The 27,627-nt window shown below is 43.4% G+C and overlaps 1 long non-coding RNA gene across 1 annotated transcript in view; it reads right to left on the bottom strand.

Annotated features, from left to right (window-relative positions):
• The window catches only part of LOC133635858 (uncharacterized), a 310,718-nt gene that overhangs the window by 263,352 nt on the left and 19,739 nt on the right, over nt 1–27,627 (bottom strand). The gene's annotated exons all lie outside the window — the stretch shown is intronic.

Consider the following 27,627-nt stretch of genomic DNA (forward strand, 5'->3'; position numbering starts at 1 on the left):
AAACCACGAGACTGGCTACCAAAGCTTCCAGTTGATGCCTTCCCAGCAGGCACAAGACTTTGATACAACATTGATTATACATACATGTCCTTTAAATGTGACGTTGAAACAACCTTGCAAAATAGTTGTATTTGTAAATTGAGACAACGTGTAGGTTGGGAAATGACCAAAATCCAATGGTCAAATCAACGTCACAACCTGACATTGAATAAACGTAGTCAAAAAGCATGTTGTTTCTACGTTGTATTTGTGTTGTAGAATATTGGTTGGAAAATGACCAAATTTCAATGTCAGATCAACATCAGGACCCGACATTGAATTAACGTCATCAAAAAGCATGTAGTTTAAGGTTGTATTTGTGTTGTAGGATATTTGTTGGGTAATGACCACATTTCAATGTCAAATCAATGTCAGAACCCAAGACTGATTAAACGTTGTCAAAAAATATGTTGTTTTATAGTTGTAATTGTGTTGTAGAATATTGGTTGGGAAATTACCAAATTTCAATGTCAGATCAACGTCAGAACCCAACATTGAATAAACGTCATCAAAAAGCATGTAGTTTAAGGTTGTATTTGTGTTGTACAATATTGGTTGGGAAATGACCACATTTTAATGTCAAATCAACGTCAGAACCCAAGATTGATTAAATGTTGTCAAAAAATATGTTGTTTCATAGTTGTAATTGTGTCATAGAATATTGGTTTAGAAATGACCAAATTTCAATGTCAAATCAACGTCACAACCTGACATTGATTAAACGTCGTCAAAAAGCATGTTGTTTCAACGTTGTATCTGTTTTGTTGTTGTTGTTGGTTGGGAAATGACCAAATTTCAATGTCAAATAAATATGATTTATGATTAAAAATATGCTACTTTTAAATCATAGAGAAAGGTAATGAGTCACAGACCAAGTATAACATGTTATACCTTCTCTTACAGCGGTGCTTCTCAAAAAAGCAGGGAAAAAAAACATTTTCAATCGCCCAACTCTCCACCGCAACTATTACCATTTGTCAATAAAATTGTTATATTCCTCTGCATAACATTGCATCCTTAACATTAAAAAAGAAAAGGAGGGAAAAAAAGGAATAAAGATCAACTTAAAACAAAGAATAAATTTATTAACATTGTTTATGTTTAATCCTGTAACAGAAAATATTTAAAATGCATCAATTTGCCTGATAAAGTCCTTATTTATATTGGATTTTCACCGACTTGAATAATTTGCTACTGAAAAATAAAAATAAATAGACTTAGGACTTAAAGGGAGCCTTGAGAAACACCACACATAACATGTGTGAAGTAAACACACTACAACAACACCTTACTTACATAAATCACATAAGGTGACAACAAGAGAACTTAAAGGGGTTCCTTGAGGAAAACCACACATGACTACTGACTGCATGTGAAGTAAACACACTGCAACAACATCTTACTTGCATACATCACATAAAGTGACAAAAAGGAGAGGACTTAAAGGGGTGCATTGAGGAACACCTCAGGTATGTCAATGACAGGTTTGGAGCCCAGTGTTGTCCAAATGTCAATGTGTTGACATGGTTCAAGTTCTTCTACAGTTTTGTAGGAATTTGCTGGAAAAATGTTTGTCTCTGAAGTTTGGAGCTGAACTGGCCAGTTGAATAACGAGAAACATATTACCATTATATGCCACATCATTACAAAATAACTTTTAACTCTGGAGGGATCAAAGTGCCTTCAAAACTGGATGTAAACTGTGCTTATCTGCAAAGTATTCGCAGAGCTTCACTTATTCCACATTTTGTTATCTTACAGCAGGGATGTCCAAAGTGCGGCCCAGGGGCCATTTGCGGCCCGCAGGTCATTTTTTAATGGCCCCCGGCCCATTTTAAAAAAAAATTAAAAACATAAAAAGTGGTATGAAAGACCAAACAGGTAAAATGTAACAAAAAATTTTGCAATGTTTACACTAATAACACAAAGCTGCCATGCAGGCTGTTTCTTTCTTTAAAAAATAATAATGAATCAAAATCAATGTTATGAATTATTGACCAATCGAAGGCTCCAATTACGTCACATTAAATATTGCACTTTGAGATATTTTTTTGGGAAAATGTTGCATATTTTGTTTGCGCCATATAAAAAATTGAGCTTTTTTTTTTTTTTTTTTTTAAAGAAGGGCCTAAAACGAACAAACAAAAAACATAAACAACAATACAACGTATAATTGACGGATAGATCTGAAGTTGATCTTGAGATTATTGTGTTAAAAGTAAACAGTAAAAAAAATGTATAATTTATTTTTTAACACTTTAATGAGTAGGACCCTTTTGGTTCCCCAATAATTTTTGTGTGATTTGTTTTTAAGTGTCATTGCTCAAAAAATAATAATGAATTAAAATCAATGGTGTTATGAGTTATTGACCTTTTTAAGGCTCCAATTATTATATAATCTGAAATATTCCTCTTAAAAATTTTATTGGGTGAAAATACTGCATATTTTGTTTTTTTTTCAGAAAAAAAACAGGGTTTTCTTTGACAAAAACAGCATACGACTTAAATCTTTAAAAACTTTATATTGACAGATAGACCTAATGTTGATCTAGAGATAATAATACTGAATAATGACACATTTTAAATATTTTTTGGACCAAAACCCTTTGGGGTCCCCGGGATCAAGCCTGAGTGGAGGCCTTAATGTATATTTTTTATACATATATTGTATTGGTTTTTAAAATAAAAAAATATCAAAATGGCCCCCGCTTGCTTTGATTTTTCAGTGTGCGGCCCTCAGTGGAAAAAGTTTGGACACCCCTGTCTTACAGCCTTATTCCAAAATGGAATACATTCACTTGTGTCCTCAAAATTCTACACACAATACCCCACAAACTAAAGAATTACAAGTACATAAGTATTGAGAGCCTTTGCTCAATACTTAGTTGATGCAATTCCAGCCTCAAGTATTTTTAAACATGATGTCACAAGCTTGGCACACCTATCTTTGGGCCCTTTCTCTCATTCCTCTTTGCAGCACCTCTCAAGCTCCATCAGATTGGACAAAGTGTTGCTTTTCATCCAAGATGTCTCTGTAGATTGCTGCATTCATCTTAATCTAGGCAGGGAGGTGACCAAGACCATGGTCACTCTGTCAGAGCTACAGCATTCCTCTGTGGAGAGAGGAGAGCCTTACAGGCCTGTATGGTAGAGTGGCCAGACGGAAGCCATTTCATGGTAAAAAGGTTGCGAACATGCACCTGAAAGACTCTCAGACCATGAAAAACTACATTCTCTGGCAGGAACTGGGAGACTAGTCAGGATAGAGGGAAAGATGAATGCAAAAATGTACAGAGAAATCCTGGATAAAAAGCAAGGCTTCCTCCAACCTGATGGTGCTTGAGAGATGCTACAAAGAGGAATGAGAGAAAGTGCCCAAAGATACGTAGGTGTGCCAAGCTTGTGGCATCTTATTCAAAAAGACTTGAGGCTGTAATTACTGCCAACGGTGCATCAACTAAGTATTGAGCAAAACCTCTGAATACTTATGTACATCCATCCATCCATTTTCTACCGCTTGTCCATGTCATTTAATTTTTTTAATAAATTAATTAACTAAAAAACATGTTTTACATTGTCATTGTGTGTAGAATTTGGAGGATAAAAATGAATGTATTCCATTTTGGAATAAGAGAATACTTAGTGTTTGTGTCCAAGCGGGTGAGGAAGCAGACTTGTAAACAAGCGAGAGGCGGACTCTTCTCAGTGACACCTGAGGGATGCCAACACAACGCCAATCGCCAGTTGGAGTATGTTTTGTTTTTTGATCTTTTCTGATCCTCGTCAGCCAGCTGTTATGCCTTCTCAGCGGGCGTTTAACTGCAGTCCTCTGCAGCCAAAGTGTTGACAAGTAACATAACTGCATGGTGTGGGACAGAAAGACAGCTCTCCTCTGTTGATAGTAGTGCCAAAGAGGAGCAATAATCCCTGGACCTGGCATCTGGATATTATTACTGACAGCCTTCCACCCACCTACAGTGCACACACACACACACACACACACACACACACACACACACACACACACACACACACACACACACACACACACACACACACACACACACACACACACACACACACACACACACACACACACACACACACACAGGTAGTTAGTGTGTGTTTGCTGTGGCAGAAAAGACACCCGCCAGTGTGCGAGCAGAATACCCACAGCCGCTGGCAAAATGATATTTTCTCAGCATGCGCCCTTAGTTGTTTCTTTTTGGTGCACCTCCAGAATAAAGAGACACTAGAACATGGGCGGACTGGGAAGAAAAGGCCAGAAGAAGAGGAATATTTCTCATGGAGGAATGAGACTTCCGCAGTCCGGGTTTGCCGCTGCATCAGGGTATCCGAGACAACACAGAATGATGGCAAACATGTTCTGGATGATAACATGAAGAATAATAATCATCTTTGGGCCTGATCTACTAAAAGATTAAGTGTATTAAAAACAGGGATGGGTACCAAATCTGGTACCTTTTTGGCACAAACGAATCCCGCCGGTCCTACCGCTCACCGATTCACGTAAAATCTGTGCTTCCAGTTTCAGACTAAATACTCAGACTAAATGAGAATAGTATCCATAACACACCACACGACAAAGTATATCAGACACCACACACCATGCGACAAAGTATATCAGATACCACACACCACACGACAAAGTATATCGAACACCACACACCATACGACAAAGTATAGCGAACACCACACACCATACGACAAAGTATATCAGATACCACACACCATACGACAAAGTATATCAGATACCACACACCATACGACAAACTATATCGGACACCATACGACAAAGTATATCAGACACCACACACCATACGACAAACTATATCGGACACCATACGACAAAGTATATCAGACACTACACACCATACGACAAAGTATCTCTGATACCACACACCATACGACAAAGTATATCGGACACCACACACCAAACGACAAAGTATAGCAGACACCACACACCATACGACAAAGTATAGCAGACACCACACAGCATACAAAAAAGTATATCAGATACCACACACCATACGACAAAGTACATCAGATACCACAAACCATACGACAAATTATATCAGATACCACACACCATACGACAAAGTATATCAGATACCACACACCATACAAAAAAGTATATCAGATACCACAAACCATACGAGAAAGTATATCAGATACCACACAGCATATGACAAAGTATATCAGATACCACAAACCATACGAGAAAGTATATCAGATATCAGATACCACACACCATACGACAAAGTATATCAGATACCACAAACCATACGACAAAGTATGTCAGATACGACACACCATACGACAAAGTATATCAGATACCACACACCATAGGACAAAGTATATCAGATACCACACACCATACGACAAAGTATATCAGACATCACACAGCATACGACAAAGTATACCAGACACCACACACCATACGACAAAGTACATCAGATACCACAAACCATACGAGAAAGTATATCAGATAACACACACCATACGACAAAGTATATCAGATACCACATACCATACGACAAAGTATATCAGATACCACATACCATACGACAAAGTATATCAGATACCACACACCATACGACAAAGTATATCAGATACCACACACCATAGGACAAAGTATATCAGATACCACACACCATACGACAAAGTATATCAGATACCACACACCATAGGACAAAGTATATCAGATACCACACACCATACGACACCACAGACCTTCTGTGCGTATTCGGGAGAAGACATCCTTCCATGTTGCATTGAAAAATCTTTAGACAGCCCTGAAACAAACAGACATACAGCAGCACCATGCCTTTGTCGCCCTCACACACACTTGACGGCATCACAGGAAAGATTGGGAAAACAGCTTTCCGTCACACCCACGCTAAACCCACCACTCCCCACTCATTCGCTGGAAATGAGCTTCCACCTGCTAAAGACGCAGCTGGAGAGCCAGCCAGCAACTACCACCATAACACTCATATGCCAGACAACAACTACCACCATAACACTCATATGCCAGACAACTACCACCATTACACTCATATGCCAGTCAACAACTACCACCATTACACTCATATGCCAGTCAACAACTACCACCATTACTTGACTACCACTGAAGTGGCATAAAACACTGAAAGTGATTGTTCCTATAACCTCTTTGTTTCAAATGTTTGTTCCACTTGTGGCGCGGGCATCTTGTCTGACTCACACCATACACAGCCTTCCTTGTCACGTATTCTTCCTTTTCCCGCTTTCCATCCACTAATTCAAACTGATCCAGCAGCGCAATTGAAGATTGTTTTATTTACAATAATCAAGTAACAGAATACTCGGGAAACAAAATAAATGGTAGCTTATATAAAGCTGAGGTCTACAGACAGGCGAGGTCTACAGACAGGTGAGGTCTACAGACAGGTGAGGTCTACAGACAGGTGAGGTCAAAGACGGTATGCTGGTGCCCGACTGTCAATCACGCGCCCAGTGCACTCCTGCCCCTTATAGGCCTGCGTGGGAACTTTTCACCACCTGCAAACGGTGCACACTGACATACACAAATCAATCACTCAAAAATAACAATATAAACATGGATTCAAGTAAAGCTCCCTATTTGGCTCCTACACACCGGCCCCTGATTGATCTTTACAGACTCAATCACATTCATTAATTTAATGCAAAAAAAAGGAGCCTATTCCATAATAAACAAACAAAAGGCAAAGCCTTGAGAGAAAATAAAGTATATACATTCCGTCCCTTGTGCGTGTCTTGTGGTCTGGTCTCCATGACTGACCAGTCAGCCCTCAGCCTCCAGGACGCGGCACAGCTTGGTGATAGGCCTTTCGATGACTGAAGTCTTTGTTTGGAGCTTGACTGACCGGACCAGGCCTCCTCCATCTGGCCGAGTCTCCAGTATTCTGCCCAATGGCCAGGAGCCCCGTGGGGCTGTGGGGTCGACCACCAGGACCACATCTCCTGGCTGCAGGTTGTTCCTCACTTGGGTCCATTTTTGTCTTTCCTGCAGAAGCGCCAGATACTCCCTTGTCCATCTGTGCCAGAAAAGGTCAGCCATATACTGGACCTGTTTCCACCGGCGCCTGGCGTAGAGATCCCTTTTCTCGAAGGTGCCAGGGGGATTGATGGGTTGAGTTTTTAGAAGGAGAATGTGGTTTGGGGTCAGCGGCTCTAAGTCCTGTGGATCTGGGGAGACTGTGGAGAGGGGACGACTGTTGAGGATTGCCTCTGCCTCGCAAAAGATGGTGTGCAGGCCCTCATCATCAATGATTTGTTGGTGGAGAGTAGAGTTGAGTACCTGTCTGACAGACCTGATGAGCCTCTCCCAGACTCCACCGTGGTGGGAGGCTGCGGGTGGATTGAATGTCCACTGAATTCCCTCAGAGAGAAGGGAGCCTTGGATTTTCCTGTCATCTAGTGAACTCAGGGCCTTTTTGAGCTCAGCTTGAGCTCCCACCAGGTTAGTGCCATTGTCGGATCGAATGTGCTCAACTTGTCCTCTCCTACAGACAAACCTCCTTATAGCATGGATGCATGAGTTAGTATCTAGTGTGTAGGCTACCTCCAAATGCACCGCTCTACTGCTCATACAGGTAAAGAGGGCCCCATACCTTTTGACTAGGCTCCTCCCTCTTTTAACTGTGATTGGGCCAAAGTAGTCTAACCCGACATTAGTAAAGGGAGGGAGGTCAGGGAGGATTCTCTCTTGGGGTAAACTTGCCATTTTTTGCTCTCCTGTTTTTCCTCTCACACGTCGACACACAACACACTTTGAAATCACCTTTCTGGCTGCGGAGTTTCCCTTTACCACCCAGTATTTCTTTCGGATGGCTCAGAAAGCATGTGGTTCCTGCCACTGTGTCCAGTGTGTTCGTGAATGTGTCTCAGGATGAGAGTTGAGATATGAGCATCTTTGGGGAGGATACAGGGGTGCTTGGCTTCCTCAGGCATTGCAGATCTATGCAACCTACCCCCTACGCTTAACATGCCTTCATCTAGCATGGGATCTAACCTGCTGATGTTGCTGCTCTTACGAACACTAGATGAAGCCGTTTTGAGTGTTGCCATCTCCACAGGGAATGATTGTCTTTGGACATGGATGATCACTGACTTTTCGGCCTGCGAGACATCTTCCACTGTGAGGCGCTGTCCACCAAGTGTGGACCTGAAAGTTTTGAGTTCCTTGTTCACGTTGTAGCTGTGTGAACGGGTGGCAGTTTGACCTGAGAGGAGTTCCTTTTTCCTTTTAGCAAGCAAGCTTAGAGTGTTCTTCATCTTGAGATACCATGCCACTGCTCTAAGGAGCCTTTTAGAGTTTGAAAAGGAGGAAAGCAGCTGGCTTGTGGGGGTTTCAGTGTTTACCACTGTAGTGAAGATAGTAGTGTTCTTTCTGACTTCTGGGTCATCCGGTAATACTGACTTGGAGCCCAATGCTTCCCGTGCAGGCCAACTTTCCTCTGCTTTCCATAAAAAGTCAGGGGCATGTATCCATCTCCTTTGCTGCATCAATCTGCTGGTACTCAGCCCTCTGGAGGCATCGTCAGCTGGATTGTCCTTACTGCCTACATACCTCCATTGAGACAGCTTTGTTTTGAGGGATACACCTTTGTAGGTGGCTGCACAGTCAAAAACCACCCTGAGTTTCTTCTTTCTGGGGTGGTACACTCTGTGGTGTGGTATGTACCAAACCTTTGTCTGGCTGAGCTCCTGCTCTGGCACCTTCTCAGCATAGTGGCTTTCCAGAATGTCATTGAGAGATGCAACACACTCCTGTTTGAGTTGCTGGTTCCTTTCCATTTTTCTTTTCAGGCTTTGGAGGCACTGTTCGGCACTTGGGCGGTTGTTGGGCAGGTTGTCCGTGGGCTTTCTGAAGGGTAATTTCAGGCTGTAGTGTCCGTCCTGTAGCACTGCCTCATTGGCTATCTCTAAAAACTGTTTGTCTTCTACTGACAGCTTAGTCTTTTCCTCTGACACTACCTCACTGAACTCCAGGTTATACTGGGAAATTAAAAGCTCCTCCAGATTTGCAACTGAAATACTGTTCACAGTTGCACTCACTGCCTGTCTCTTCTGACCTCTAAATGGCCCGTTAACCACCCATCCCAATAGCGTTCTCACTGCATGTGGACCCCCACCATGGCTATTTATAACCTCCCATGGCTCTAACAGTTTTGGAGCATTTGTGCCTATCAACAGCTCCACCTTTGAACTGATGCTCGGGAGTATAATGTTGCCTAAATATGGCCATGGGGCTATGTCTTCCTGTTTGGGGATGCTGCTTGTGGTGACTGGCATTTCTTTCTGTGTGAAGACAACAGGAAGAGGTAGGAAATGATTGCTGTCCAGTGCAGAAACTTCCAGCCCAGCTACCATGTGAGTTGGGACAGACCTTTTCTGATTCATGGTCCTTAGTAGGATATGGGTCTTTACTCCCTTTACGTTCAACTGGGACATAAGCTGTTCAGAACAGAAGCTAGCGGAGGATCCAGGGTCAAGGAGTGCATAAACTGAGAGGACCTGGCTGCCCTTCCCTGCCTTAACTTTGACTGGGACAATGGACAGAACACTCTCTTGGTCCCCGGCCCCTATATGGCCACATAGCTCTGCTCCTGCACTGCTTACTTCTCTAGAGGGCTTTTCTACCTCTTTCGATACCTTGTCTTTCCTGTCATAATGTAAAACACTTGGGTGAGATTTTTTACACAGTCTACATGTCTGACGACTTGGACAAACAGAACTCATGTGCCCTATTAAAAGACAGGCAAAACACATGCCCTGGCTCTTTAGGAAACTAAGCTTGTCTCTGTGCTTCTTCTTAATGAACCATCTACACAACTCTAGCGGGTGTTTGTTTTTACAAATTAGACAAATGGGCTCTGAGTCAGACTCTGGCTTGGATTCCATTGGGCTAATAGTAATACTCGTGGCAAAACTACTACCAGCTGACTTTGAGTGTTGTGGATTTACAGAGGGTCTAGCGTTAGCCTTTCCTATGGCTGACTGCTCCTGTACCCTTAGCTCTCCAAAGACTGGATGGGCTGCCACACGAGCTTGCTTTTCTATAAAGCTAACCAGGTCTAAAACCCTTACCCTGTGGTTGTGCTCTTCCTGCTGCTCATAAGCTTTGTTGCGCCATTTCTCCTTCAGCTTGAAGGGCAACTTAAACGCAATGTTTCTCATATTGGCCACTGTGTCCAGTTCGTCCATGTACTCCGTCTCCTCCATGGCATTACAGCAGCTCCTGAGGAACATGGCGTACTCCTGCAAGGATTTGGAATCCTCTGCCTTAATTTGAGGCCAGGTCTGGACCTTATCTAGGTAAGCACAGGCAATTTTAAAGTCATGACCAAAGTTCTCTTTTAATAACCTTTTGGCTTTCTGGTAGCCTCTGTCTGGTGACATATATTCACAACTTTTGATTAGCTTTTGAGCATGGCCCTTTGTGTACTGGATGAGAAACTGCAACCTGTCCCTGTCATTGTCCGTTTTACTTTCGACCATGTGTTCAAAGGAATGGATGAATGACTTGTACTCCAAGATTTTTCCATCAAAGAAGGGAACACTTCCTTGTGGGAGGGTGGACAGAAGCTGCTGTTTCACAAGAATCTTAGTCAGTTCATTTTGGGCTTCCAGAATTTTGATCAGCTGATTGTTCTGTGTTGAGCTGGGGGTGGCTTGTTGAGTTTGGAACTGGAAACTGGCAGGCACAGCTTGGTGAACAGGGGCCTGCTGGGGATAGAGACCGGCAGGCTGACAAGGGGCCTGCAGAGGTACAACTGGGACCTGCTGCGGTTGAGTTGGGGCCTGCTGAGGTTGGAAGCTGGCAGGCACAGCTTGGGGTATAGATGCATCGAACAGAGTAGTGGGGAACTGCATCTGAACTCCTTCCTTGGGCCTAACCACTGGGCTTCCCACAGGTGAACCACACCTTGATGGATCAAATGCTACCCCTGTAACCGCTGCTCTCTGATCTGCACCATGCACCTCTAAACCTTCTACTTCCCTCAAGTAGTTAATTTTAGCATTAGCCGCCTCTATTTCTGTTTTTAACTCCAAAGCCTCTCTTTTTTTCCTGCACATTAACTCCTGTTCTTCAATATTATACTTTTCCTGCAACCTTGCTGCCCTGGCTGTCAAAGCAACCTTTTCCGCCTCCGCTCTAATCCGCAATGATGAAGAGGAATTATTGGATGACTGTCCTGAACTGTAGGACTTGACTGATGCCTCCCTGGTTGACACTATGCCTGGGTGACCAGTTAGTTCATGCCTATATAGGCTGTCCGCTTCCTCTAAATTGTCCTTAAAATTACCAGTTATTAAATCACTGTCTTTAAATATATCAATGTCGTCGGGTGGAGGAGCACAGGTGTGGGTTGAGGGGTTTTCAAGATCTGATATCCATCGGGACACCTCAGCTTCAAAGGCATCTATAAGAGCAATTTTAGGCTGATACCATGTTTGGTCATCAGCCCTTCGCTCGTCTGGCTCTAAACCTTCAGAATATGATCTGTGCAGAGATTTAAACTCCATTAAGAACTCATTAAACTTGCTCATATTTATTTTCACTTCTTTTAAAGCCTCTGCATCCACCATCAAATTGCGCACAATGTTCATTCGCCTTGTTATGTGGGACATTTTGCCTATTCTGGCGGCGCGCACACGAGAAGCCTCCTGCGTCGTCATTTCCCCTCCTTCGGTTGAATTATTAGTTGACATTTTCCTCTTTTAATCAACAAAAATCCTTCACTTCGTACATCAAAAAATGTTTACACTTCCAAGTGAATATAAATGATTCCAAAAATAGTCTTTATCCTTTTTGGGAATTAAATGTCCGTTCACGGGCCGTCGGGCGCGCGCGCGCAAGCCCGTCACCAAATGTTTGTAATGTAACTTTTAAAAATCATTACGCGGTGATCGTGGTCCCAAAAATAAACATTTCTTGCATGATAATGTCCATAAAAACTCACTTGATATTACTATAGAGTCCTTTTAACGAATGAGTTTGATGGTTTATCACAAACCTTAATGAAAGAAGTCCTTTGTTCCTGCACCATGCGCTTTGGCCTTGCTTCCTGCTTGGTGCGCAATCCTGTCGGCTGTACTTCCACAGCACGTCTTTGACAACTTGAAGTGGCATAAAACACTGAAAGTGATTGTTCCTATAACCTCTTTGTTTCAAATGTTTGTTCCACTTGTGGCGCGGGCATCTTGTCTGACTCACACCATACACAGCCTTCCTTGTCACGTATTCTTCCTTTTCCCGCTTTCCATCCACTAATTCAAACTGATCCAGCAGCGCAATTGAAGATTGTTTTATTTACAATAATCAAGTAACAGAATACTCGGGAAACAAAATAAATGGTAGCTTATATAAAGCTGAGGTCTACAGACAGGCGAGGTCTACAGACAGGTGAGGTCTACAGACAGGTGAGGTCTACAGACAGGTGAGGTCAAAGACGGTATGCTGGTGCCCGACTGTCAATCACGCGCCCAGTGCACTCCTGCCCCTTATAGGCCTGCGTGGGAACTTTTCACCACCTGCAAACGGTGCACACTGACATACACAAATCAATCACTCAAAAATAACAATATAAACATGGATTCAAGTAAAGCTCCCTATTTGGCTCCTACAACCACCATTACACTCATATGCCAGACAACAACTACCACCATAACACTCATACGCCAGACAACAACAACCACCATTACACTCATATGCCAGTCAAAAACTACCACCATTACACTCATATGCCAGTCAACAACTACCACCATTACTTGACTACCACCATTACACTCATATGCCAGTCAACAACTACCACCATAACACTCATATACCAGTCAACAACTACCAGCATAACACTCATATGCCAGTCAACAACTACCACCATTACACTCATATGCCAGTTAACAATTACCACCAATACACTCATATGCCAGTCAACAACTACCACCGTAACACTCATATGCCAGTTAACAACTACCACCATAACACTCATATACCAGTCAACAACTACCACCATAACACTCTTATGCCAGTCAACAACTACCACCATTACACTCATATGCCAGTCAACAATTACCACCATAACACTCATATGTCAGTCAACAACTACCACCATTACACTCATATGCCAGTCAACAACTACCACCATAACACTCATATGCCAGTCAACAACTACCACCATTACACTCATATGCCAGTCAACAACTACCATCATAACACTCATATGCCAGTCAACAACTACCACCATTACACTCATATGCCAGTTAACAACTACCACCATTACACTCATATGCCAGTCAACAACTACCACCATAACACTCATATGCCAGTCAACAACTACCACCATAACGCCAGTTAACAACTACCACTATTACACTCATATCCCAGTCAACAACTACCACATTACACTCATATGCTAGTCAACAACTACCACCATAACGCCAGTTAACAACTACCACTATTACACTCATGCCAGTCAACAACTACCACCATTACACTCATATGCCAGTTAACAACTACCACCATTACACTCATATGCCAGTCAACAACTAACACCATTACACTCATATGCCAGTCAACAACTACCATCATAACACTCATATGCCAGTCAACAACTACCACCATTACACTCAAATGCCAGTCAACAACTACCACCATCACACAACTCAAGGAACTTATTTGCAAATTGCACAGAAGTAAGTGACTTGTTTGTGTTTTGTAGTTGATTATTTCCTGAAGACAAATGGAGCAAGTGTTGGGAAAGTAGCATTTTGGAAAATACACAGGAAAATAACACCTTTACCTTTTGAGGCATGCTGCAAACATCATGTAAATAGACGTAACTTTATAATCAATGTGTTCTCCATGCAGTGGTGGAAGGTGTGGTCCACTGTGTTGTCTTTGCTCAGCAGCACACATCAAGTGGATGTCCCATTACAGCCCAACAAAACAATAATTAAATATGTGCTACATCAATGAATTCAGTTGTCACCTTGATGTTGACACAATACCATGTAAGTTCAACAATGACCTTCCAGCTGCACAGGAGGGTCAAGTTATGTGTATCTCCATCAGATATCACCCAACATCAGCAAAATAACACGTGTCCAATTATATTAGTTGATATGTCAAATCTCGGACATAAGCGCTTTGATACAAGCAGTGTGTTCACTTGTGTGTGATATCATGTGCGGTACAAGCAAACCTGCAGCGTGCTTACTTTTGTGTGATATCATGTCTAATACAAGCAGTCCTGCAGCGTGTTTACTTGTGTGTGATATCATGTACGATACAAGCACTACTGCAGCGTGTTTACTTGTGTGTGATGATATGTGCGATACAAGCTGTTCTGCAGAGTGTTTACTGGTGTGTGAAATCATGTCTAATACAAGCAGTCATGCAGCGTGTTTACTTGTGTGTGATATCATGTGCGATACAAGCAGTCCTGCAGTGTGTTTACTTGTGTGTGATATCATGTCTAATACAAGCAGTCATGCAGCGTGTTTACTTGTGTGTGATATCATGTACGATACAAGCAGTCCTGCAGCATGTTTACTTGTGTGTGATATCATGTACAATACAAGCACTCCTGCAGCGTGTTTACTTGTGTGTGATATTATGTGCGATACACGCAGTTCTGCAGAGTGTTTACTGGTGTGTGATATCATGTCTAATACAAACAGTCCTGCAGCGTGTTTACTTGTGTGTGATATCATGTCTAATACAAGCAGACATGCAGCGTGTTTACTTTTGTGTGATATCATGTACGATACAAGGAGTCCTGCGGCATGTTTACTTGTGTGTGATATCATGTGTGATACAAGCAGTCCTGCAGCGTGTTTACTTGTGTGTGATATCATGTGCGATACAAGCAGTCCTGCAGCGTATTTACTTGTGTGTGATGTCATGTACGATACAAGCAGTACTGCAGTGTGTTTACTTGTGTGTGATATCATGTGCGATACAAGCATTCCTGCAGCGTATTTATTTGTGTGTGATACCATGTGCGATACAAGCAGTCCTGCAGCGTGTTTACTTGTGTGTGATGTCATGTACGATACAAGCAGTACTGCAGCATGTTTACTTGTGTGTGATATCATGTGCGATACAAGCAGTCATGCAGCGTGTTTAACTTGTGTGTGATATCATGTACGATACAAGCAGTCCTGCAGCGTGTTTACTTGTTTGTGATATCATGTGCGATGCAAGCAGTCCTGCAGCGTGTTTACTTGTGTGTGATATCATGTGCGATACAAGCAGTCCTGCAGCGTGTTTACTTGTGTGTGATACCATGTGCGATACAAGCAGTCCTGCAGCGTGTTTACTTGTGTGTGATACCATGTGCGATACAAGCAGTCCTGCAGCGTGTTTACTTGTGTGTGATATCATGTGCGATACAAGCAGTCCTGCAGCGTGTTTACTTGTGTGATATAATGTGCGATACAAGCAGTCCTGCAGCGTGTTTACTTGTGTGTGATATCATGTACGATACAAGCAGTCCTGCAGCGTGTTTACTTGTGTGTGATACCATGTGCGATACAAGCAGTCCTGCAGCGTGTTTACTTGTGTGTGATATCATGTGCGATACAAGCAGTCCTGCAGCGTGTTTACTTGTGTGATATAATGTGCGATACAAGCAGTCCTGCAGCGTGTTTAACTTGTGTGTGATATCATGTGCGATACAAGCAGTCCTGCAGCGTGTTTACTTGTGTGATATAATGTGCGATACAAGCAGTCCTGCAGCGTGTTTACTTGTGTTAAGATAGACAGCCAGTTAACATCTAAATGTCCTTCAATAAGCACAAGTTTGGTCTTTTCTTCTATATTAGTAAAATCCTTGCCAAAAGGTAAAATGGTAGGGCATAGGCTAATAGAAGCTAGCAGCTAAGCACACAATAGCATACAAACTAAACATATGTCATGTGTCTTTAATTGAACACAATTGCAATCAATCTAAAACATTTGTCAAGGTTATCAATTAATTTTAGTTGCATATTATTTCTCCATTCAATTGGATGCGTTGTGAGTTTAACTTTATGATTGTGTCCTCTAGGTGTTGCCTAGAAAACAATTACAACTTCACTTCACATTAAAGGCAGCATAAGTCCATTTTAGAATGTTAATAATAAATAGGTTGGTGTTTTTCACTTAGTTCTCTGAATAATTGGAATTGATTCAGTCTTTTCCAACACTCCACACTACAAAATACAACAAGTATGTATGAATGGTGCCTGTATCGTATCTGATCAAGATAAGTTGTATCATTTATCGTTATTGTCAACTTCCTTGTTACCACCACACAGGATTACACAGCAGATTCTTGTTCAGTGCAAAGTCAACTTCAAAATAAAAGCATTGCACTGTTCACCTGGCCTCGACCACAGCAACAAGGAAAATGTACCCATTTATTTCATTTTTTGCACATGTAAGGAAACTTTATTGTCTTTGTAGGGCTGGGCGATATTGACGAAAAAGTATATCTCGATTTTACTTAAACTGGATATTCTATATATATCTCGATATATTTTCCGGTGAAAGTATACATATAAAGATATTCATTTTTGAGCGAGATTGAAGTGAATGACAACTGTACTGTAAACAGTCAGTGGCCCTTTTAATAACCCAGTTAATCTAGATGGGTATTAACAGCACAGAAAATAAACTGTTTAAGTAACACAGAATTACATAACAAATAAAATCTACGTAAAATAAATAACATAGCTGTGCAAATAATAAAAAATTTATCAAAAATGAATTTGCAGGCAGGCAATTTTTTATCCCAGTCGACCATGTAACGGACTGTCACACACGTACGGTTCTGGTCAGCGCCAAGTAAGTGACTTGACTTAATTGTGCGGCTATGATCTTCCTCACTTCGGCATACATTTTTGGCAGCATTTCTCGTGCAACTCAAGAACAGTTTGGATTTGGGCTTACATGGTAAACAACTCAAATTAATGTTTTATCCAGACGCATACATTTGTCCAAAATGTGGCCAAGTAGACACATTGTAGGTTTCCTGGACGTCGTCGACATCGCTAAAAGAAAAACCTCAAGAAGAGAATCCCTCTGCCATCTTCCACTAGTTTTTTTTATATATAAATCGCCCGCTTGAATACTCCCACTTCTCTTCTACGACTCTCTCGTCGTCATTTGGGATGTCTGTTGTCATTTCCCTTCCTGGCTCGATGACCCGCCTTATGTTGCCTCTGATTGTAATGTAATGATCTGTAATGTTTTGCCATAATCTCAACCAATCGTGACTCATCATAGTAAACAACCAACTAATCGTGGATGTTCTTATACATGCAAGCACATCTTGGAAGGAGGAAGGGGAGGGGTTTAGTAGCAAGTTGGAAGCTGGGGAGAACAAGGAACACAACAAATGAGCGCTGTTTGGTCATTTTAACGAGAAATAAATTATATCGATATTACGATATTCTCTTAATTCATATCTTGTTTAAAAATATATCGAAGTCCATATTTTGCCTAGTCCTATGCATACTTGCCAACCCTCCCGAATTTTCCGGGAGACTCTCGAATTTCAGTGCCTCTCCAGAAAATCTCCCGGAACAACCATTCTCCCGAATTTCTCCCGATTTCCAGCCGGACAACAAGGCACATCCATCCATCCATTTTCTACCGCTTGTCCCGTTCGGGGTCGCGGGGGGTGCTGGAGCCTATCTCAGCCGCATTCGGGCGGAAGGCGGGGTACACCCTGGACAAGTCGCCACCTCATCACAGGGTCAACACAGATAGACAGACAACATTCACACTCACATTCACACACCAGGGCCATTTTACGGTTGCCAATCAACCTATCCCCAGGTGCATGTCTTTGGAGGTGGGAGGAAGCCGGAGTACCCGGAGGGAACCCACGCAGTCACGGGGAGAACATGCAAACTCCATACAGAAAGATCCCGAGCGCAGGATCGAACCCAGGACCTTCGTATTGTGAGGCAGACGCACTAACCCCTCTACCACCGTGCTGCTCATATATATATATATATATATATATATATATATATATATATATATATATATATATATATATATATATATATATATATATATATATATACACTACCGTTCAAAAGTTTGGGGTCACCCAAACAATTTTGTGGAATAGCCTTCATTTCTAAGAACAAGAATAGACTGTCGAGTTTCAGATGAAAGTTCTCTTTTTCTTGCCATTTTGAGCGTTTAATTGACCCCACAAATGTGATGCTCCAGAAACTCAATCTGCTCAAAGGAAGGTCAGTTTTGTAGCTTCTGTAACGAGCTAAACTGTTTTCAGATGTGTGAACATGATTGCACAAGGGTTTTCTAATCATCAATTAGCCTTCTGAGCCAATGAGCAAACACATTGTACCATTAGAACACTGGAGTGATAGTTGCTGGAGATGGGCCTCTATACACCTATATAGATATTGCACCAAAAACGAGACATTTGCAGCTAGAATAGTCATTTACCACATTAGCAATGTATAGAGTGTGTTTCTTTAAAGTTAAGACTAGTTTAAAGTTATCTTCATTGAAAAGTACAGTGCTTTTCCTTCAAAAATAAGGACATTTCAATGTGACCCCAAACTTTTGAACGGTAGTGTATATATATATATACATATATATATATATATACTTGAATTTCAGTGAATTCTAGCTATAAATATACTCCTCCTACTTAAAGGCCTACTGAAATGAATTTTTTTTATTTAAACGGGAATAGCAGAACCATTCTATGTGTCATACTTGATCATTTCGCGATATTGCCATATTTTTGCTGAAAGGATTTAGTAGAGAAAATCGACGATAAAGTTCGCAACTTTTGCTCGCTGATAAAAAAAGCCTTGCCTGTACCGGAAGTAGCGTGACGTCACAAGCGGTAGTGCTGCTCACAATTCCCCGTTGTTTACAATGGAGCGAGAGAGATTCGGACCGAGAAAGTGACGATTACCCCATTAATTTGAGCGAGGATGAAAGATTCGTAGATGAGGAACGTTACAGTGAAGGACTTGAGAGGCAATGATGGACGTATCTTTTTTCGCTCTGACCGTAACTTAGGTACAAGCTGGCTCATTGGATTCCACACTCTCTCCTTTTTCTATTGTGGATCACAGATTTGTATTTTAAACCACCTCAGATACTATATCCTCTTGAAAATGAGAGTCGAGAACGCGAAATGGACATTCACAGTGACTGAACATGTAAATACATGATTAATAATTCAGCTTTGCGAAGCTAAAAAAAAAGAAAAGAAGCTAACCTAGCTACGTAGCCAACAGTCTCAAATGCAGATAGAAACTAAATTAAAAAAAAACCTGACTGGATGGATGGACAGAAGATCAATAATACTATTAAACCATGAACATGTAAATACACAATTAATAATATTCCGCTTGGCGAAGCTAAAAAAAACAGAAGCTAACCTAGCTGCGTAGCCAACGCGATAGCGTCAGTCTCAAATGCAGATAGAAACTAAATTAAAAAAAACCCTGACTGGATGGATGGACAGAAGATCAATAATACTATTAAACCATGAACATGTAAATACACGATTAATAATATTCCGCTTGGCGAAGCTAAAAAAACAGAAGCTAACCTAGCTGCGTAGCTAACGCGATAGCATAGCAGTCTCAAATGCAGATAGAAACTAAATTTAAAAAAAACCTGACTGGATGGATAGACAGAAGATCAATAATACTATTAAACCATGAACATGTAAATACACGATTAATAATATTCCGCTTGGCGAAGCTAAAAAAACAGAAGCTAACCTAGCTGCGTAGCTAACTTAGATGCGGCGGCGGGCGTTGTACGCTTTTGACGACACCCCGGCCGCCATCAGAGTCGGCAAGAAACATATATTTCCCCAAAGTTACGTACGTCACATGCACATATCGACACGCACGTACGGGCAATCGATCAAATGTTTGGAAGCCAAAGCTAGACTCACCGTAGTGCGTCTGCTATCCTGCTCAAAACACAACACAACCTCCTGGTGTTGGTGTTGCTGTAGTCCGCTGCTCCACCGGCTCCAACTTTCTTATTTGAAGTCTCCATTGTCCACTAAACAAATTGCTCAATCGCTTTATTAACAAGCGGTAACTGGTTGTAGTTCAAAAAGTCACGCTCACACACACTCAAGTTCTCCGCCAACTCACTCGTGCATGCGCGTTCCCCAAACCCTTAAAGACACAGTACACTAATGCAAATATCACAGATATTACAGTATTGTACTTAGCCACTAAGACACCGATCGATCCCACCTACAACGTTCTTCTTTGCAGCCTCCATTGTTCATTAAACAAATTGCAAAAGATTCACCAACACAGATGTCCAGAATACTGTGGAATTTTGTCAAAGAAAACAAGAGGCTTTTCTATCGGGTCCGATGGGGTCCAACCACTTCCGTTGCTTTTGTGACGTCACGCGTATAAATCATATCCAAATGAGTTTTTCAACCGGAAGTGTGGCGGGAATTTTCAAATTGCACTTTATAAGTTAACCCGGCCGTATTGGCATGTGTTGCAATGTTAAGATTTCATCATTGATATATAAACTATCAGACTGCGTGGTTGGTAGTAGTGGGTTTCAGTAGGCCTTTAACCCCGACCCCACCCACCTTAACAACCCCCCCGGCCCCCAACCTCCCGAATTCGGAGGTCTCAAGGTTGGCAAGTATGGTCCTATGTCTTTGTACTGAAAAAAATAAAAGGATACTACTGTAGCAGTTCTGTCCGATAAGACGATGAAATATACATCCAATAAAAAAAAAATGTGCACAGGAAACGCATGTCAACAGAGTATAGTCTCCAAAATCCTTTGACCATAGTCCCTTCTTCTCACAGTATGTCACTTTTGGTTTCCATTTGGGTGGTTGACAAGCGCTTATGTTGACATCAGTCGGCCATTATTCTGGGGGTTCCACTGTATAATCCCAAATATGTCGGTTCATAAAGAGCAGCCGGACCATCGCTGGCTAATAGAATAGGCCTGACCATTGATTCTCTTCCAAAGGCGCACAATGCGGCCGAGTGCTTGTGAATAGCACGGCCAATTACAGTGCCTGTGTGTGTGTGTTTGTGTGCGGGCCTTGCTCTCGCTCCGCTTTTTTCCAATTCCAACCCCCCACACTCCACACACACACACACACACACCTTATAGCAGACGTAATAGCGACAAACGACACAGCCATGTGCACTTTGCTCTTTGTAGAAGCCCAGGTGGTTTCCATGGTGATTTTTTCTTTGACTTCCCCTAACATTTTATTAGCCATCATTATGTGTCATTAAATACATACATATTAATGCCAAAACAGGGCTCGTGCTGGAGTAAGTGTGAAATGGAGGGAGGAGAGGGCTGCGTCTACAAAGAAGGAAACGGCTGAACGCGTCCTTTGGGGATTTTTGATGCTGTATGATTTAAGTGCTATCAACGCGATGCGCACTCCAAAGCATTGGGGCTTCAATCAAAGAGATGAGAAATGCATGTCAACCACAAGATATACTCGATTCATCGACCACATACGTTCACACTAGGGTTGTACGGTATACCAGTATTGGTACAGTACTGCGATACTAATTAATCATAGTCGGTACTACACCGCCTCTAAAAAGTAGCGGTCCCCTAACCCTCAGTCATCGTCACGTTGTGTCATTGTTGGTTTTACGAGCAGACGAGCATGTTCGGCAGCGCACAATCACGGAGTACTTACAAGCAGACAGTGTGTAGACAGAAAAGGGAGAACAGACGCATTTTGCCTTGAAAACTAACGATAAAGGTGAAGCTAAAACTTCTTAGTCCAAAACCTGCACGATTATATTGTACTGTTATTAGTACAATTCAATTGAAGTTTGAGTCAAATAGTCTACAAAGTGTTTCACAAAATGTTGTAATAGATGGGGGTGGGAGGACAACAACCCTGATCAAATTCTTTTAAAGTAAAAACCCCGTTTCCAAATGAGTTGGGAAATTGTGTTAGATGTAAATATAAACGGAATACAATGATTTGCAAATCATTTTCAACCCATATTCAGTTGAATATGCTACAAAGACAACATATTTGATGTTCAAACTGATAGTTGTTTTTTTTTGCAAATAATCATTGACTTTAGAATTTGATGCCAGCAACACGTGACAAAGAAGTTGGGAAAGGTGGCAATAAATACTGATAAAGTTGAGGAATGCTCATCAAACACTTATTTGGAACATCCCACAGGTGAACAGGCAAATTGGGAACAGGTGGGTGCCATGATTGGGTATAAAAGTAGATTCCATGAAATGCTCAGTCATTCACAAACAAGGATGGGGCGAGGGTCACCACTTTGTCAACAAATGCGTGAGCAAATTGTTGAACAGTTTAAGAAAAATCTTTCTCAACCAGCTATTGCAAGGAATTTAGGGATTTCACCATCTACGCTACATCATAATATCATCAAAGGGTTCAGAAAATCTGGAGAAATCACTGCACGTAAGCAGCATGCCCATGACCTTCGATCCCTCAGGCTGTACTGCATCAACAAGGGACATCAGTGTGTAAAGGATATCACCACATGGGCTCAGGAACACTTCAGAAACCCACTGTCAGTAACTACAGTTGGTCACTACATCTGTAAGTGCAAGTTAAAACTCTCCTATGCAAGGCGAAAACCGTTCATCAACAACACCCAGAAACACCGTCGGCTTCGCTGGGCCTGAGCTCATCTAAGATGGACTGATACAAAGTGGAAAAGTGTTCTGTAGTCTGACGAGTCCACATTTCAAATTGTTTTTGGAAACTGTGGACGTCGTGTCCTCCGGACCAAAGAGGAAAAGAACCATCCGGATTGTTATAGGCGCAAAGTTGAAAAGCCAGCATCTGTGATGGTATGGGGGTGTATTAGTGCCCAAGACATGGGTAACTTACACATCTGTGAAGGCGCCATTAATGCTGAAAGGTACATACAGGTTTTGGACCAACATATGTTGCCATCCAAGCAACGTTACCATGGACGCCCCTGCTTATTTCAGCAAGACAATGCCAAGCCACGTGTTACATCAACGTGGCTTCATAGTAAAAGAGTGCGGGTACTAGACTGGCCTGCCTGTAGTCCAGACCTGTCTCCCATTGAAAATGTGTGGCGCATTATGAAGCCTAAAATACCACAACGGAGACCCCCGGACTGTTGAACAACTTAAGCTGTACATCAAGCAAGAATGGGAAAGAATTCCACCTGAGAAGCTTAAAAAGTGTGTCTCCTCAGTTCCCAAACGTTTACTGAGTGTTGTTAAAAGGAAAGGCCATGTAACACAGTGGTGAACATGCCCTTTCCCAACTACTTTGGCACGTGTTGCAGCCATGAAATTCTAAGTTAATTATTATTTGCAAAAAAAAAAAAAAGTTTATGAGTTTGAACATCAAATATCTTGTCCTTGTAGTGCATTCAATTGAATATGGGTTGAAAAGGATTTGCAAATCATTGTATTCAGTTTATATTTACATCTAAAACAATTTCCCAACTCATCTGGAAACGGGGTTTGTATGAAAAATGTTCCGCGTTGAGGCCATCTGTCCATTTTCTCCAAATATGACATTCCCAGCACTGCATATCCGCCATGTTTGTGGAGAGTGTCGTATCGAGCCCGAATAGTCATGCAAACATGTAAGTGTTGAATCAATTATTCAGTTATTTTGTAAAATGACAATAACTGCACACGGACAATGTGGAGTTAGGATCTTGCTGCAGTTCACACTTGGGAGACAGCCAGGTGTCCATCTTCACCGCTCAGCCTATTTGGAAAAATCAGGATGGATTTGGACTGAAAATCTAGCAACACATTTGACAGGGAGAAGGTGAATAGGAGGCGCTGGAATGGCCCCAACAATGCTCACAATGACAACATTCTGACAGCACTATTGGTCAACATCGATAACAAAATGTGTTGCTGATGAAGTCACAAAAAGTGTGCCAGACGACCAAACTAGAGGGGCTGATGTCACGTCACGCTGGACGTGTGGAAGGCAGCAACAAACACCTCAAAAGCAGCAGAAGATAAAAGGACCAGTTTGTATGGTGGACTCACCATGGCGGACTCACTATGGTGGACTCACCGTAGCGGACTCACCGTGGCGGACTCGCCGTGGGGGACTCGCCGTGGGGGACTCGCCGTGGAGGACTCGCCGTGGGGGACTCGCCGTGGAGGACTCGCCGTGGCGGACTCGCCCTGGCGGACTCATCAGGGCGGACTCATCAGGGCGGACTCACCGTGGCGGACTCACCGTGGCGGACTCACCGTGGCGGACTCACCAGGGCGGACTCATCAGGGCGGACTCATCAGGGCGGACTCGCCGTGGGGCACTCGCCGTGGCGGACTCGCCGTGGAGGACTCGCCGTGGAGGACTCGCCGTGGCGGACTCACCCTGGCGGACTCATCAGGGCGGACTCATCAGGGCGGACTCATCAGGGCGGATTCATCAGGGCGGATTCATCAGGGCGGACTCACCGTGGCGGACTCACCGTGGCGGACTCACCGTGGCGGACTCATCAGGGCGGACTCATCAGGGCGGACTCGCCGTGGCGGACTCGCCGTGGAGGACTCGCCGTGGCGGACTCGCCGTGGCGGACTCACCCTGGCGGACTCATCAGGGCGGACTCATCAGGGCGGACTCATCAGGGCGGACTCATCAGGGCGGACTCGCCGTGGCGGACTCACCGTGGCGGACTCACCGTGGCGGACTCACCGTGGCGGACTCACCGTGGCGGACTCATCAGGGCGGACTCATCAGGGCGGACTCATCAGGGCGGACTCATCATGGCGGACTCACCATGGCGGATTCATCAGGGCGGATTCATCAGGGCGGACTCAACATGGCGGACTCACCGGGGCGGACTCACCGTGGCGGACTCACCGTGGCGGACTCACCGTGGCGGACTCATCAGGGCGGACTCATCGTGGCGGACTCACCGTGGCGGACTCATCAGGGCGGACTCATCAGGGCGGACTCATCAGGGCGGACTCATCATGGCGGACTCATCATGGCGGACTCACCATGGCGGACTCACCATGGCGGATTCATCAGGGCGGATTCATCAGGGCGGACTCATCAGGGCGGACTCAACATGGCGGACTCACCGGGGCGGACTCACCGGGGCGGACTCACCGGGGCGGACTCACCGTGGCGGACTCACCGTGGCGGACTCACCGTGGCGGACTCATCAGGGCGGACTCATCAGGGCGGACTCATCAGGGCGGATTCATCAGGGCGGATTCATCAGGGCGGACTCATCATGGCGGACTCATCATGGCGGACTCACCATGGCGGACTCATCATGGCAGATTCATCAGGGCGGACTCATCATGGCGGACTCATCATGGCAGATTCATCAGGGCGGACTCACCATGGCGGACTCATCATGGCGGATTCATCAGGGCGGACTCATCATGGCGGACTCATCATGGCGGACTCATCATGGCGGATTCATCAGGGCGGACTCACCATGGCGGACTCACCATGGCGGACTCACCGGGGCGGACTCTTCATGGCGGACTCACCATGGCGGACTCACCAGGGCGGACTCATCAGGGCGGACTCATCAGGGCGGATTCATCAGGGCGGACTCACCATGGCGGACTCACCATGGCGGACTCAACATGGCGGACTCAACATGGCGGACTCAACATGGCGGACTCAACATGGCGGACTCACCGGGGCAGACTCACCGGGGCGGACTCTTCATGGCGGACTCACCATGGCGGACTCACCAGGGCGGACTCACCAGGGCGGACTCACCATGGCGGACTCTTCATGACGGACTCTTCATGACGGACTCTTCATGACGGACTCAACCTTGCCAACAAAGCAAGCAAGTCTGATCAAAAGGCAAGGCTTCACTTTTCAAAGTGCACTAGCTTGATGCTAATTTACATTGAATATGCCATATACATGCTAGACATTAGCAATTTGACAAGGCGATTTAAACACGAAAACCACAAATAAGATGCAGGTTACGCTCCAACAGCCGGCGTGTGATAAGGACAATACTTACAGTACAAACGCAGACTGGCAAAGACTACTTCCTGACTACGGCAACACACCTGGGACAAACTGAAATGAAAGCATACTTGCAAGTGCAAGAAAAAAAGACAGAACAAGACGACAACACAGTTATTGTTATCGGCTGACTGACTGACTGAGTCCTTCAACAAAACAATATTTATTGCCACATGTGTACTGTACACACAAAAATAGCAACAATCCCCAGGTACAAATGTGATGGGTCGTCATCACCAGTTCTAAATGCTTTAAAATGAAATTATCGGTATCGGCTTCAACGATGAGGTGGCGACTTGTCCATGGTGTACCCTGCCTTCCGCCCGATTGCAGCTGAGATAGGCTGCAGCGACCACCCGCGACCCCAAAAGGGACAAGCGGTAGAAAATGGATGGATGGATGATTTCAAAAAGTACAATTTATGAGTTTTTAAAATGCCGCTTTACGGAGTGGTACACGGACGTAGGGAGAAGTACAGAGCGCCAATAAACCTTTAAAGGCACCGCCTTTGCGTGCCGGCCCAATCACATAATATCTAGGGCTTTTCACACACACACAAGTGAATGCAACGCATACTTGGTCAACAGCCATACAGGTCACATTGAGGGTTGCTGTATAAACAACTTTAACACTGAAATACCCAGAACCCCTTGCAGCACTAACTCTTCCAAGACTCAACTCAACTCAACCCCGCCCACCTCAACCTCCTCATGCTCTCTCAGGGAGAGCATGTCTCAAATTCCAAGCTGCTGTTTTGAGGCATGTTAAAAAAAATATGGAAATTTGTGACTTCAATAATAAATATGGCAGTGCCATGTTGGCATTTTTTTCCATAACTTGAGTTGATTTATTTTGGAAAAACTTGTTACATTGTTTAATGCATCCAGCGGGGCATCACAACAAAATTAGGCATAATAATGTGTTAATTCCACGATTGTATATATCGGTATCGGTTGATATCGGAATCGGTAATTAAGAGTTGGACAATATCGGAATATCGGATATCGGCAAAAAAGCCATTATCAGACATCTCTATTTCTACCTAATGCTGATGGAGGCCAATATATTGACACTAGTTGAGAAGAGTGTGTGGTCAACTATTCATTGACAATCATAATCGTACACCACCGTGCGTGTGGTTTTACTCAAGTGTTGGATCAAGCATGAATCGGTTAAAGCCTCATCTACACACTGAGGGTATTTTGTAGTGTGTGTGTGTGTGTGTGTGTGTGTGTGTGTGTGCGTGTGTGTGTGTGTGTGTGTGTGTAATCAGCTCTCGTCCCGTCTCTGCGAGTGTGATCATCAGCGCTGCGACGATGAGGTGATTAGCTGATCAACTTCAAGCTAAACTGCAGCTATTTTGCTAATCAATTAGCCTTATTATTATTAAGCTGCGTTATCACTAAAGCTGTTCAAGCACGCTTGACAGTAAAACAAGACCGCTTGACGAAAAAGTGAAGTGCGGGTCATTTTTGCAATGGCGTGGTTTGAGTATTTTGAATGGATC

Source organism: Entelurus aequoreus, linkage group LG20 (genome assembly GCF_033978785.1).
Source record: "Entelurus aequoreus isolate RoL-2023_Sb linkage group LG20, RoL_Eaeq_v1.1, whole genome shotgun sequence".
NCBI lineage: Eukaryota > Metazoa > Chordata > Actinopteri > Syngnathiformes > Syngnathidae > Entelurus > Entelurus aequoreus.